Below are 15877 nucleotides of genomic sequence, written 5' to 3' on the forward strand. Positions count from 1 at the left end.
CACCGTCCCTCGGGCCGGGGAGCGGCCTTCCTTGTTCCTTGGCTCTGATGGATCAGCAGAACCCTCGGGATTGGGCCATAGCGGGTTTCACACAGCCTGACCCCTGGAATCTTCAGCGCTTCCTGACGTGGCTCTGAAGATCCAGGTTCCTCTTGGGTGGTTGGCCCCAGGGAAGTCCCCCGAGGACTGCTTCGCCATGGGCGATGTCTTTGAAGGGTTTCTGTGGGGTGAGGATGTCCCCTCTGCTCAGGGGGCCCTAGGGCCACCCTCCTTAGCTACCACCACCCGCTTCTCCCAGGCTTCCTTCTCCCTCTCGGGCTCTGCAATAAGGAGCTCACCTACCCATCTTCTGGTTCCCTTGTAACTCTAGATAAACTTCAAAATATTTTTTAAGGCGTCCAAGGCAATTCAGTGCTGATAACCACAGGAGTCTTTCCCGGGTGGCTCTGTGGTAAAGAAACCGCCTGCCCAGGCAGGAGACACAGGAGACATGGGTTTGATCCCCGGGTCGGGAAGATCCCCTCGAGGAGGGAATGGCAGCCCACTCCAGTATTCTTGCCTGGAGAATCCCATGGACAGAGGAGCCTGGTGGGCTACAGTCCGTGGGGTCACAAGAGTCGGACACGACTGAGCGACTGAGCAGGCAGGCAGGGGTCACATCTTCAGCTTCGTGGGACATATAATTCTTATTACGATGATCTTTACATCGGTGCAGCTCTTTACAGGTCAAAAGCACGTTTGCGTGGCCTCCAAGCTCATAGAGGCTGTTGTATGTAAGTGGATCCAGGCTCATAGAGGCTGTTGTATGTAAGTGGATCCAAGCTCATAGAGGCTGCTGTATGTAAGTGGATCCAGGCTCATAGAGGCTGTTGTATGTAAGTGGATCCAAGCTCATAGAGGCTGTTGTATGTAAGCGGATCCAGGCTCATAGAGGCTGTTGTATGTAAGCGGATCCAAGCTCATAGAGGCTGTTGTATGTAAGCGGATCCAGGCTCATAGAGGCTGTTGTATGTATGTAAGCAGATCCAGGCTCATAGAGGCTGTTGTATGTAAGTGGATCCAGGCTCATAGAGGCTGTTGTATGTAAGTGGATCCAGGCTCATAGAGGCTGTTGTATGTATGTAAGCGGATCCAAGCTCATAGAGGCTGTTGTATGTAAGCGGATCCAAGCTCATAGAGGCTGTTGTATGTAAGTGGATCCAGGCTCATAGAGGCTGTTGTATGTATGTAAGCGGATCCAAGCTCATAGAGGCTGTTGTATGTAAGCGGATCCAAGCTCATAGAGGCTGTTGTATGTAAGTGGATCCAGGCTCATAGAGGCTGTTGTATGTATGTAAGCGGATCCAAGCTCATAGAGGCTGTTGTATGTAAGCGGATCCAAGCTCATAGAGGCTGTTGCATGTAAGTGGATCCAAGCTCATAGAGGCTGTTGTATGTAAGCGGATCCAAGCTCATAGAGGCTGTTGTTTGTAAGTGGCCTCCAAGCTCATAGAGGCTGTTGTATGTAAGTGGATCCAGGCTCATAGAGGCTGTTGTATGTAAGTGGATCCAGGCTCATAGAGGCTGTTGTATGTAAGTGGATCCAGGTTCATAGAGGCTGTTGTATGTAAGCGGATCCAGGCTCATAGAGGCTGTTGCATGTAAGTGGATTTTGATTCAGCCATCACAGGGCATCAGTGTGGATTTGTTTTTTCACTTTTGATAAAGCTTAGGGAAACACTGCCGTGAATAAAGCAGTTCACAAGCCCAGCCTTGTGTGTTTCGACTCATGAGTAGTCAGGTTCTGGTTCTGCAGCCATTTGGATTCGGGGCTTCCAAGCCCCCTTCCAAGGGGAGCCGTGCTCACGCAGGGACTGGGTTGAGTTCAGGATCTTTATCGGTATATCGCCCCCTGGTGGCCGCCAGCAAAATGCGGGCGTGCGGAGCCGGGTTTGGACCCTTAGGTGTCTCTGCCCCTCCTCCTGGGCTGCTCTTCTTGGGAGTCAAAGGCTGGGGAGAGGGGGAAAAACAAAACTAGGCTGGTCAAGAAAAATCCACCAGGAACACTGTGGAAAGTGTAAAGGTAGTCCAGCGTGAGCTTTGGAATCATAAATTTGAATCTAAGTTCCAGCTTCACCGTCGAAGAGCTATGTGATTAGATGTGTGGAAAACTCAGCAGCGGCCTCAGGACTGGAAAAGGTCAGTTTTCATTCCAATCCCAAAGAAAGGCAATGCCAAAGAATGCTCAAACTGCCGCACAATTGTACTCATCTCACATGCTAGTAAAGTAATGCTCAAAATTCCCCAAGCCAGGCTTCAGCAATACGTGAACCGTGAACTCCCTGATGTTCAAGCTGGTTTCAGAAAAGGCAGAGGAACCAGAGATCAAATTGCCAACATCTGCTGGATCCTGGAAAAAGCAAGAGAGTCCCAGAAAAACATCTATCTCTGCTTTATTGACTATGCCAAACCCTTTGACTGTGTGGATCACAATAAACTGTGGAAAATTCTGAAAGAGATGGGAATACCAGACCACCTGACCTGCCTCTTGAGAAACCTGTATGCAGGTCAGGAAGCAACAGTTCTAACTGGACATGGAACAACAGACTAGTTCCAAATAGGAAAAGGAGTGCGTCAAGGCTGTATATTGTCACCCTGCTTATTTAACTTCTATGCAGAGTACATCATGAGAAACACTGGACTGGAAGAAGCACAAGCTGGAATCAAGATTGCCAGGAGAAATACCAATACCCTCAGATATGCAGATGACACCACCCTTATGGCAGAAAGTGAAGAGGAACTAAAATGCCTCTTGATGAAAGTGAAAGAGGAGAGTGAAAACGCTGGCTTAAAGCTCAACATTCAGAAAACGAAGATCATGGCACCTGGTCCCATCACTTCATGGGAAATAGAGGGGAAACAGTGGAAACAGTGTCAGACTTTATTTTTTGGGGCTCCAAAATCACTGCAGATGGTGATTGCAGCCATGAAATTAAAAGACGCTTACTCCTTGGAAGGAAAGTTATGACCAACCTGGATAGCATATTAAAAAGCAGAGCTATTACTTTGCTGACTAAGGTCCGTCTAGTCAAGGCTATGGTTTTTCCTGTGGTCATGTATGGATGTGAGAATTGGACTGTGAAGAAGGCTGAGTGCCGAAAAATTGATGCTTTTGAACTGTGGTGTTGGAGAAGACTCTTGAGAGTCCCTTGGACTGCAAGGAGATCCAACCAGTCCATTCTGAAGGAGATCAGCCCTGGGATTTCTTTGGAAGGAATGATGCTAAAGCTGAAACTCCAGTACTTTGGCCACCTCATGAGAAGAGCTGACTCATTGGAAAAGACTCTGATGCTGGGAGGGATTGGGGGCAGGAGGAGAAGGGGACGACAGAGGATGAGATGGCTGGATGGCATCACCAACTCGATGGACGCGAGTCTGAGTGAAGTCCAGGAGATGGTGATGGACAGGGAGGCCTAGCGTGCTGCGATTCATGGAGTCTCAAAGAGTCGGACACGACTGAGCGACTGGACTGGACTGAACTGAAGCTAAAATTTCAGTTACTCTAGACTCAGGCTTTTCAAGTGTGAAATGGGACTGACAATTACTGACAGCGTGTTTGTCCTAAGAATTCAATAGAATAACGTGTGTGAACCAACTAGCGCACGGTCTGGAACACAGAGGACTCTCAGTAAGTGACAGATGTCACTGTTACCTCTGTTTGGAAGGAGAAAGTGTTTCCTGTGAGGACAGCACTCCAGCGTCGTCCGTGCATGCATGGATTATCAGTAACAAGGCAATGCGGATGTGAAAAAGCGCAAGAACAAGAATGCTCTGCGTTTCGGTGCCGTAGGATTTACTGAATGACCTGTAGAATGGATAATGTGCTGAATAAGAAGGAATCCCAGATAGAGACTGAGAGGTGAGTCTCTGTATCGTTCAGGCTGAGTCTCCTTTTCAGTGGAAACGCACAGATGGTGGTAAATGGGTCATATTTACTTCCTCTGCGCCTCCTGAAAATAAAGGGTGGTAAGTTAGCGGCAGATATACACTGGAAGGGTGTTTCAAAGAAATCATGGGCCCTGGCTGCCTTTCTCAGGAAATGGCGTGTCTTTAAGACCTATGTCTCAGCCTATTGAAGTCATAGCCTATGAGAGCGCGGTGCTATCTGCTGCTGCCGCAGAGCCTCACACGATGCAGGTCTGGCGATGAGATGCGGAAAGCCCTCTGCTCTCACGCTTGTCGCTGGCCCTGGTCTAGAGGGTTTCTGCCTGCTCCTGCCCCTTCCTATTTCTTGTGGGTTGAATGTGAGGACCTGCGAACGGGACCGGATCTGGAAACGGGCTCTGTGCAGACGTCTCGAGTGAGTGATGGTGAGGTCACCCTGGGGGAGGGTGGGCCCAAGCCCAGCAGGACTGGGGTCCTTGTTAGAAGAGCGCGAGAAACACACACACAGCGTGCGCGTGAGGGCACGCACGGGGGCAGACACAGGGCCTCGGGGAGCACCGAGTGCGGCTGCCGGAGGGGGTCTGCCCGCCGGAGTCTCTGCCCGCTGGAGACCACCGACGGCGCAGCCACCGGGAGAGGCGCGCGCCGCCCCGGCTCCCGCAGGGAGAGCGGCCCCCCCTGACACCCTCACCTGCCGCAGAGCCTCCAGTCCGGAGAGAAGGCACGTGTGCTGTTTGAAGCCGCTCCGTCCGCGGCACTGGATGAACGCAGCGCCGGGAGACGAATACACGGCCTCTGGCGGAGAGGAGTTCCCGCGAGGGGCTGGGTGCTGCGGGTTTATTGGAGCGGTTCTTCATCCCCCGAAATTCTAACCCGATAAAATTATAGTGAGCTGCCTCTAAACAAGAGACACGAGGGGACTGAAATGATGTGTGTCAGGCCGCGTGCAGCAGCAGGTGATGTGGAAAGGGTCTAAACACGTCGGATGTTTGCGCGATGCCAGCCCACCCGGGTGGGAGAGCCGGCGTTTTCCTCTCCTGGTGGCTGAGACCAGCTTCTGGAGCCCGGGGTGTGAGGCCACCTGTCTGCCTCTTTCCCTGAGGGTGGTGTTCATGGACTCTCCCACGCGTGACCCTTTACAGAAATTTCAGGACGTTGCCAGGTTCTCCCCTCTCCTTCCCTGCCGTTAGCGCTTCTGTCCTGGAGCAGACGGGCGCGCTCTGCTGCCCTAGTCAAGGGTCCTAAATGGGACCCCCGCGATGAGGCTGTGAAACCGCCGCGCTCAGATGGGCCGTCCTGTTTAAATCCTCAGCATGTTAACTCGGCTGATTCGGGTTTAGGAAATGCCCACTCACGCGGTTGACACCGCGCCTGAAGGGACGCCCTTGGCGGGACGGGCCCATGGAAGGTGGGCCCGGGCCCTGGGGCCCCTCCAGCACCTGTTAGCGGAGCGGCCGGGACGGAGGAGGGTGTCAGCGCGGCGGTTCACAGAAGCTCTGACGACGCCAGTGCCCGAGCTGGTGTGCCGTCCTGCTCACTCGCGTCCAGCTCTCTGCGACGCCCTGGACTGTGGCCCGCCAGGCTCCTCTGTCCATGGGACTCTCCAGGCAAGAACACTGGAGTGGGCAGCCATTCCCTTCTCCAGGGGATCTTTCCAACCTAGAGATGGAACCTGGGTCTTCTGCACTACAGTCGGGTTCTTTACCTTCTGAGCCACCAGGGAAGCCCAGAAGACCACATCACTTATCCTTAATTCTGAGATTAAATAGACCCTCCGGCTGCTCCCCTCATCAACAGCCTCCTCTGTGATCAAGTTCCTATCACCTCCATCCCTTGAAGGACCCCGGATCAACACATAGCCGGACCACACAGTCAGATGGAGGCGAGCGGGAGGAGGCTCTGGGGCCGCGGAGCATCGCGGCGCCGCTCCCTAGAGGCTGGGCTATGCCGGGCTGGGTGCGTGGGTGGCGGAGAAGGCGCTGTCGGCCCGCGTTGGCGGGTGCCGCCTGGGCTGCAGAGAGGTGAGAACCCTTTGTGCCTCAACACCCCGCAGCTCGCTCAGAGGGACCAGCTAACGACGGGCTGGTTTGATGGGACGGGATTAAGTGCATTTCTGGTCGGATCTGAGCCAACTTCTCGCATCAACATCACTGGAAGTGTTTCAACAGGGGAGTCAGACAGGGTCAGGCTAGAACTTTCTTTATCCACTAAATCGAGTCTGACTCTTTGCGGTACCGTGGGCTGTAGCCCACCAGGCTCCTCTGTCCATGGATTTCCCAGGCAAGAGCACTGGAGTGGGTTGCCATTCCCTCCTCCAGCGCATCTCCCTGACTCAGGCACCGAACCCACACCTCCTGTATCCGCGAAGGACTCTTTACCGCTGGGTCTCCAGGGAAGCCCTGGAGCCTCCCGCTGTCGCTCATTCTGCTCCATCCAGGGTGAAGTGGACAAGTCTGCTATTGGCCGCCTTTCATTTCATCCTCTGCATCCCTCTCTTTGCTCTCTTATCAAAACTGTGGGCCCCCGTCTTTCTTCCCTCTTCTCCTCTGTTAAAACTTGATCTGATTGATTATCAATAACTTTGAGTCAGATCAGTCCTAAGTGTTCATTGGAAGGACTGATGTGGAAGCTGACGCTTCAATACTTTGACCACCTGATGTGAAGAACTGACTCATTTGAAAAGACCCTGATGCTGGGAAAGATTGAGGCAGGAGGAGAAGGGGACGACAGAGGATGAGTGGTTGGATGGCATCACTGACTCAATGGACATGAGTTTGGGTAAACTCCAGGAGTTAGTGATGGACAGGGAGGCCTGGCGTGCTGCAGTCCATGGGGTCGCAAAGAGTTGGACAGGACTGAGCAACTGAACTGAATTGAACTTTGAGTCAATGGACATTTGTTCACTGCTCTTCCCTAGGGGAGATTTTCCTCATTTATTCACCAAGAAGGTGGCAGGACTGTTTTGGAAGCAGGGTCTTCTGCTATCCCTGAGTTCAACCCGGAGGACACGTCCACCCGTCAGCTTACGTGGGCTGTTGGAAGTGTATGACTGTGTTTCAGAAGCCGCTCCCCAGGAACAGGTGGAGGCTTGCAATAGTTGGATACTCACTACCAGAATTCCTGAAAAATAGCAGCAAATACCCGTAAATAAACATTAGAAATGAGACAGACTGCTTAGCATTTAACATATTTTTGAAACATTGTTTACCAGTTTCTTCCTTCCTTGCCAGTCCTTAGAGTTGCCAAGTGGGTCCTTAAGATCTGGCCTGACCCCACCTCTCTAGTGATGAGCCCAGCCCTAGGAAAACACGACCTGAACTGGGGCAAGCCCTGTGTGTGCTGTTCTTACTGAAGCCTCCAGACTCCATCCCGCTGCCTGGTCGCGCTTGTAAGGAGAGGGCAGCTTTAGGAAGCTTGGCTTTGATAGCTGAGAAGCCAGGCCGGAAGCATGGAGCTCCTGGGGTCTGTGCTCTCTGCTGTAGCAGCAATTGCTAATACACCTCAGCCTTCCAATCAGAGCTGCGGGAGGGTCCCTGTGGGAGGACAGGGCATCTTCCGACTGGTCCATTCTCTGAGACACAGCAGAGCAGGTCTCCCAGAAGAAGCTACCGGCTGCCTTTAAACCTGCCCCCCACGCCCTGTTCTCTGACGCCCAAACTGCCGCAGAGCTTCCCTCCCTGGGGCCCAGAGCTGTGGTGCCTATAGGACGTATCTGTTCTAAATCCTCTGTGTGTATTTACTCTTTAATGATTTCCAGAGTCTGCTGTTGTCTCTGTTTTACAGACAACAAAAATTGAGGCTCGGAGAATGAATCGCCCAAGATCTTGCAGCCGGTAAGGAACAGAGCCAGGATTACCAAAACAAGTCAGTTTTACCCCCTAAGACCCCAGCTTTCTCCCCAGTGTCTGTGACACAGCCTTCAGTGGGTGAGGGTTTGAGGAGGTGGCTGAAGAGAGCACAGTCACATCTGCCGATCTAGCTCATAGTGGATTGAGGAGTATTTCGCCCTCATTTTAATTTCTGAAGTTTTCTCTCGCCTATAACAGGAGACATAGGTAGTTATGTCATTTAAATAGTCATTATTTACGTGCCTAGGACTTCCCAGGTGGCACCAGTGGTAAAGAATCGATCTGCCAGGGCAAGACACGGAAGACATGCAGGCTTGATCCCTGGGTCGGGAAGATCCCTGGAGAAGGCATGGCAGCCCGCTCCAGTACTCTTGCCTGGAGAACCCCACAGACGGAGGAGCCTGGAGGGCTACAGTCCATGGGGTCACAGGGTTGGACACGATCGAAGCAACTTAGCACACTAATATGTCTACATATAAGACATACACGTAGAGACACAGAAGTCTGGACCATACAGATGAATTTGATGAGGACCCAGCTCAGTCTCACATCGCAGCAAGTTTCAGAATGGGCGATGCAGCCTGGGTTTCTTCAGGATCGACTCTAGCAGCTTTCTAACTCCGCCACAGTTGAAAAGTTTTCCCTGAAACCCATCACCAGAGAACACCACACATTTCTGTTGTATTTGATCCTCAAGTTTTACTTCTGCAAAAATCAGAGGAAAGTGCCAGAATGATGGCAAACAGGACTTCTTTGAGTCATCAGGCGCTTGTCCAGTTCCTGGCAGCTGACTCACGCATTGAACACTGCAAGTTTCATTTCTTCTGGCAAATGTAACATTGACATCTTCAGTCATTTCTCCTAACACTTCTTCGAATTTGATTTTCTTTTTAATATAACTGTCCCTTTCCTCAGTATTTTTTTTTTTTGGCAGAAGTAGCGGCCCTCTTACCAATTTCTTCATACTCATCTTTAAAGAACAGTCTTAAAGCATCGTGTACCTTGTTCAAGGTGGATCCTGGCAGTCTGAAAGTATTCTTGTACGCTTACATGAGTGAGGGAGTGAGTGAAGTCACTCAGCCGTGTCCGACTCTTTCCGACCCCATGGCCTGTAGCCTACCAGGCTCCTCCCTCCATGGGATTCTCCAGGCAAGAGTACTGGAGTGGGCTGCCATTTCCTGAACAGCAGAATTTAAGTCACTCCAGCCCACACCTCTGTCTGCAGTCACCCCCATTGTCAAGGTCTCATGTCCTGTTTGGGGACAAGCGCCTGTAACTGTGTCCTCCCTAGGTGACAGCCAGGTTAACGTCCACATGGACTCTTTATTAAAAGGATAAACACCGCAGATGTGCTCATCAAGGCTTCAGGGGATAACAGTAAACTCCACAGTAACCACAGTTGTTTAGAACTTCGACCAGATTTTTGCTGAGGAACATTGTATCATTGGGCTTCCCAGGTGGCGCCAGTGATAAAGAAACTGCCTCCCAGTGCCACAGGTTCGACCCCTGGGTCGGGAAGACCCCCTGGAGGAAGGCCTGACAGCCCACTCCAGTGTTTGATGGGATACAGTCCCTGGGGTCACAAAGAGTCGGATGCGACTGAAGCGACTCAGCACACACAATGTCATTGTATCATTAGTGCAGTGATCCTGAGTGGCTGACCAACTTTTAGATCGTTTTCCTAGCGTTCTGATATTCTGTGTAGACAGTGTGCCCTCTTGCACCAGGCAGACTGCCCCCCTTGCCTGCCTTTTAACTCATGGCCTTTCACCAGAAGACTGACTGACCTCACCCGTGGGATGCAGATGTCAGGAAACCCTTCTGCTCCCACAGCCTCGTGACTTCTTAGCCTCCAGCTCACTTTATTGCACAGGATCGGTGGTGGTGTAGAGTCGCTAAGTTATGTCTGACCCATTTGTGACCCCATGGACTAGCCCGCCAGGCTCCTCTGTCCATGGGATTCTCCAGGCAAGAACACTGGAGTGGGTGTCCGTGCCGTCCTCCAGGGGATCTTCCCGACCCAGGGATGGAACCCAGGTCTCCTGCATGACAGGCGGATTCTTTACCGCTGAGCCACCAGGAAAGCCCCTGCACAGGATTAAACGTTTAAAAACAGAAGTCCCATGGGTGGGTTTTTTTTTCTGCTCACACCACCCCCTTTACCTGGGAGGGACTGTGGGCATCAGGGCCCAGCTGACACCCTCTAGTCTCACGGTCCGTCCCCCCAGTCCCCCCAGGCCAGCTCTCCGCAGAGAAGACCGGCTTGCTCTCCAGCTCTCCAGACACCCTCTTTTCCTGGCTTCTGGAAGTAGAGTTCTTGTCCCCTTTTAGCCACGCATTTGAGATCGTGGCAAAGACGACTCTTCCTCCCGCTCCCTCACGGCAGACATTCTGCTGAGTCGTTTCCGGGGCCCCTGCTAGCGAGCTCTGGGGCTGGCCGTGAGTGAGGGCAGGGGCCTGGGCCGCCCCTCCTGGGCGCCTGCAGAAGGGGCCCCTGCAGGAAGGGTCGGCTGTGGGCACCGCCCCTCGGGCGATCCTCGCACCCCGTCCCGGGCACTGCTCGGCCTCCGGGTGAGCGCTTTGCCTTGCTCAGCATCCTCGGATCGGCTGGGCCCTGGGGACGTCCGGGTGGCCGTCTTTAACAGCCAGAGCCGGGTTTCCTGGCAGTGCCCTGCTCAGGCGCACAGCCCTGTCTGTCGTGGCCCTGCCCTCAGACTGTGCAGGAATGACTCTGGAACATAACGCCCGCCCTGTTCCTGGTCTCTGTTCCCACCTCCCCTCCGTATCCGCCTCTCGCCAACCTGCGCCGGAAGACGGGGCGGCCTCTTCATTCCCATTTTAGAGATGGGGAAACAGATGCCGAGGGTTGAAAATTACCCACGGGGGTGCGTGCAGCTGCCCTTAGGGGCAGAACTGGGACCAAAAACCACTCCCACCCCCAGTTTCTTTTTTTAATTAAAATTTTAAGCTTATCTTGGAATATAGCTGACGAACAATGTCGTGATAGTTTCAGGTGGACAGCAAGGCGACTCAGTCATACACATACGTGCGCCCATTCTCCCCCAAGCCCCTCCCATCCGTGCTGCCACTTAGCGTTGAGCGGCGTCCCCTGCGCTTCGGAGTAGGTCCTTGCAGTGTATCCCCCGGATTGAATTTTGTAGACGAACGCGTCTCTGTAGTATCCACTTCGGCCGCACGGGGGCTCCGCTGCCGCGCACGGGCGGCCCTCTGGCTGGGTGCGCGGACTGCTCGCCGCGGAGGCTTCTCTCGCCGCCGAGCTCGGGCTCGGAGGGCGCGCCGGGCCCCGTCGCTGCGGCCCGCGGGCTCAGTAGCGGGTTCGCGGACTTCAGAGCGCAGGCTGGGTGGCTGTGGGCGCGGCTCAGTTACTCTGAGCAGGTGGTGTCTTCCTGGACCAGGGGTGCAGACAAAGTGTCCTCTGCATCGCGAGGCGGGTTCTTAACCACTCGACTTCCCGGGAAACCCTGTCGGTTTAAGATGCAGCGCCGTCCCACCCCCGTCTCTTAATCTCTCCTCCGCCCCCCACTTCAGTAAGCCTAGCCCAGGCCTGGCCTAAGCGCAGCAACCCTGGCTACACAAGAGACACCACGCAGGCGCTCAGCTGCGGAGAGTGAACAGGCCCAGTGCCTCGGCTCTCGGAACCGACGAGTCAAAGATCAGCTCGTCCACTGAGTATCAGCACGTCCCTAGAAGCACGGGAAAGTGGGGATGGCGTGCACATAGCTTGTTCCTACGACTATGTGTATTTTTATATCAGGCCATAGACGTCTGTTACCTGTGTCTATAAGCAGCACATTTAGGAAATGATCCAAACAGAGCTCTACTTGAAGCATGACAGCTTTGTGGCACCTGACCCGAGAGTCCCTGCGGGTGTTTGTGGCAGATGATAACTTAAAAATTTATTTTAATTAATTGGAGGATAATTGCGACATTGTGACGGCCTCTGCCTCACGTCGGGTTCCTTCCCAGGTGGTACTGGTGGTAGAGAACCCGCCTGCCAATGCAAGGGACAGGAGATGCAGATTCGATCCGGGGTCGGGAAGGTCCCCTGGAGGAGAGCACAGCCCCCCACCCCAGTATTCCTGCCTGGAGAACCCCGAGGACAGAGGAGCCTGGTGGGCTACCGTCCATGGGGTTGCAAAGAGGTGGACACGACTGAAGCGGCTTAGCATGCGCGCACACACGCACTGCCATACATCGACACGCATCAGCCATAGGCACACACGTGTCCCCTCCCTCGGAGCCCCCCTCCCCCTCGCTCCCCACCCCATCCTTCCGGGTCGTCACAGAGCGCCGGCTTTGGGCCCCTGCGTCATGCATCTGACTCCCACTGGCGACCTGTCTTAGGACAACATATGCTTCAGTGCTGTTCTCTCAAACCACCCCCCACCCTCTCCTTCTCCCTGCTCCATCCAAAAAAGTCTGTCCTTACGTCTGCGTCTCCTCTGCTGCCCTGCATGTAGGGTCATCAGTACCGTCTTTCTAGATTCCGTGTATTTGTGTGAATAAATGGTGTTTGCTTCCTCTTTCTGACTTCACTCTGAACAGGCTCTGAGTTCACCTCCCTCACTGAAACTGCCTCAGACGTGCTCCTTTTTATAGCTGCGTGGTATTCCGTTGTGCATACGGACCTCAGCTTCCCTGTCCATTCATCTGCTGACGCACTTCTAGGCCGCTTCCACGTCCTGGCTGTTGTGAATAGTGCTGCCGTGAACTTAGATGGTGACTTTACCGTGGCTCCCATCCCACTTTGCACAGAGATGCAGCTGCTGAACCTTCCTAACACAGCACCCTGCTCAGTCCCCACGTTTGCACACAAGGTTTCAACTGGGTTTGCCATCCCCGCTACAAATTTTGTGCGTATGATTCTAGGAAACGTGACATGAGTGAGATGTGGGTGATTTGCCCTTTCAGGCAGCTGCTCCCTGGTCTCCCTGACCATCCCTTTTTCCCACCCACCACTCCTCCCCAGGCTCCAGAGAAGTGCCAGGGTTGACGAATTGCCAGGAAGTTCATCGTCACGGTTTGAAACAGAAGCTACACACCTGAGATGTAGAAAACCTTTGCAGGAGGGCCAGCGCTTCACTGTGGAAATGATTTATTTGCAAGGCATGCCTCCGTCCCCGCCACACCCCGGGCAGGATTCCTGGGGCAGGCATTCTGGTGAGACTCCAGGCCAGGCCACTGTAAGGGGCCCCACCCCCTTGAGAACTGCAGCTTGAAAGCTATTTCTCAGAGGTATTTGCCATGTCTGAGAGGACAGAGGCTTGTAGACTATGTCAAGTTGGTTAGGAATTGTTCATGGAAAAATCTCAGCGGTAGGAGTAAGCGATGAGGGAGATTGTTTTTTAGCTGCTAAGTTGTGTCCAGCTCTTTGTGACGCCCTGGATTGTAGTCCACCAGGCTCCTCTGTTCATAGGATTCCCCAGGCAAGAACACTGGAGTGGGTTGCCATTCCCTTCTCCAGGGGATCTTCCCGACCGAGGGACTGAACTCACATCTCCCGCGTAGGCAGGCGCCTTCCCCACCGCTGAGCCCCAGGGAAGCCGAACGAAGGAGGCGGCCCCTGTGCGTCCTCACCCACCACGTCCCCTCTCCCTCCACTTCCAGCTTAGTCTCCCTGTCAACACTGGGTGATTCCAGAATCAATGGTCCTTGAGCCCATGCAGGGTTGAAATCCCACGTCCCCCCAGAACCCGAGTGCCGTCAAGCTGAGGATGGAGATAACTGGGCACAGGGGCCCCTCACCCAGCAAGTGTGTCCTTGAACGAGTGGAGCGGGAGCACGGTCACGAGATGAGCGAGGTCCAAGCCGAGGGGCACCATGGCTAGGGAGCCGCCGCCAGGGGCCAGGGAGAGTGGAGAAAGGGCCTTCCCCAAGAGCCTTCCCTGCGAGCATGGCCAGTCAACCACTCGAGTTAAGACCTCTGGCCTCTGAAACCGTGAGAAGAGAGATCTCTGTTATTTTCAGCCCCCTGGCTTGTAGTAAGCTGTTATAGCAGCCTGAGGGAGGGATGGCCCTTTCCAAGTGATGCGTCTGGTCCCAGTTCTTTACGTGGGCCCTGCTCTTGGGAGAGAGCAGGTTCATCCACATCTCTACAAATGACCCAGTTTTGTTTTTTCTTCTGGCTCTTGGGAGAGACGACATTCAAACCAAGGCAGTCTCAGAGACTGCAGGCTGGGCCCAGTTTTGCAGGTGGCCGGCTCCAGAGCCTCAGCTTGGCTGGAGGTAAGAGAAGGCCCCCGGCGGCCTTAGGGGCTCAGCAGACGACTTGAGAAGGATGAGGGCAACTGTGGGCTACTACTGGACGCTGAAAGTAGGGTCATAAAAATGTAAAACTATGGGATCCTTTTGCAAGCAATGGTTGCCCAGTGAGAAGGCCCATGCAGGAGGGGAGGGTGAGGGATACCTTCTTGATCCTTGGTTGAACAGATCTTTAACAGGTTTAATCACCAGGTGCGGTATTTAACACGAATGGCCATTGGCTGTGAGGATACAGTTAATCAGGGCCTTTTGCCTGGAAAAGGTGCTTTTCCTTTTCTTGTTTGACATATATTTTTCTTTCTTTTTTCAAAAGTTTCATTGTTGAGCATAACTCTCGCCAGCGTTGTGTTAGCTCCTGCTGTGCACACAGTGGATCAGCGGTGTGCGTGCACACATCCCCTCCGGTGCGTGCATACATCCCCTCCGGTGCGTGCATACATCCCCTCCGTGTGCAGCGCCCCCCACCACCTGGGTCACCGCAGAGCTCTGGCAGAGCCCGTGCCACCAGCGGGCTCCCGCGGCCAGCTCTCTCACACGTGCTTGGGTATACCTGTCAGGATCACCCTCCTGCCGTCCATCCTCCGCTTCCCCTCCCCGCTTCCACGCGTCTGCTCTCCACTGCTGTCCTGCGAATAGTTCCTCTGTGCCATTTCCCAGATTCCGTACGCATGGGTTAGAACGCGCTGTTTGGTTCCTGACTTACTCCACTCTGTTTGACAGACTCTAGACTCATCCACGTCTCTATAATGACCCGGTTTTGTGTTTCCTTTCAGCTGAGTGATACCCCATCGTATATGTGTACCGCATTGATCTCGTTTTCAAGGCAGCATTTCTTCTTGTTTTTTGAGAGCTCTTGGGTGCAACCCATATTTTATCTTTGGGGGGGGGAAAAGTCCTCAAGTTATCTTGTAGTTTCCTTAATTTACAATTACCCCTGAAAATAACAGAAAACCACTGGCACCCTACGCTGTATGTTCCCATAAACTTAAGTAGCCAGTTGGCTAATAATCTTTTATCCCCTTCAGAAAAGAAAAATACCTTTTCTCATAAAGCAGTCTCCATTAATGATGATTTAAATCTCCACGACACTGTTTATTCCCCTCTAGTGGGTGAAAGAGGCCATTCTCAGAGCACAGATTCTAGGCAGGATCATCACCCGGTGTCTTGGGCTCCCAGCTGGCAGGGGCTGGCATCAGAAGTCCTCAGGAGTGGAGGGATCAAAAGGAGCAAGCGAGAAAGAGGAGAGGGGACTTCCCTGGCTGCCGAGCCGCACACCACAGGGGCATGGACCCAATCCCTGGCCAGGGAACTAAGACCCGGCATGCCAGGCTGTGAGGCCAAAGAGTTAAAGAAAAGGAAAAGGAGGAGGAGGTCGGGGAGGACAGCACACCTTCCAGCCGAGTCTCTGTGCCCTCGGGTTGCCGCGTGTTCATCTGCCTTCTTCCCTGAGACGAAGCTCCGCGGCCTCTCTGCTCCTCGTGTGTCTCTGAGATTGACTCAGAGGCACCGCTCAGGGGAGGAATTTCCGCAGGCCGTCCCGACAGCCAGTAGAACCCCAGCCAATAACATGCAGACAGAGGAAGGCCGTGGTGGATGGGAAGAGAAGCCCATGAGGCCTCTGGCCTTTTCCAAGGAGGGCAGCAGCTGACGTCGTGCCAAACAAAAGGCAGACCGAAGCCTTGGGGCAGCTGCGCCTCCTTCGCGGTGGGCCCACTGTCCATCCACCAGCAGAAGGCACCGCCCAGAAGCACAGGACGTGGCTGAACCATCGCCGCCTCCTAACGCGGGCTCAGGAAGCGCCGTGTGTGTCCCAGGACCTGCAC

Source organism: Capra hircus, chromosome 24 (assembly GCF_001704415.2).
Source record: "Capra hircus breed San Clemente chromosome 24, ASM170441v1, whole genome shotgun sequence".
In the NCBI taxonomy this organism is placed as follows: domain Eukaryota; kingdom Metazoa; phylum Chordata; class Mammalia; order Artiodactyla; family Bovidae; genus Capra; species Capra hircus.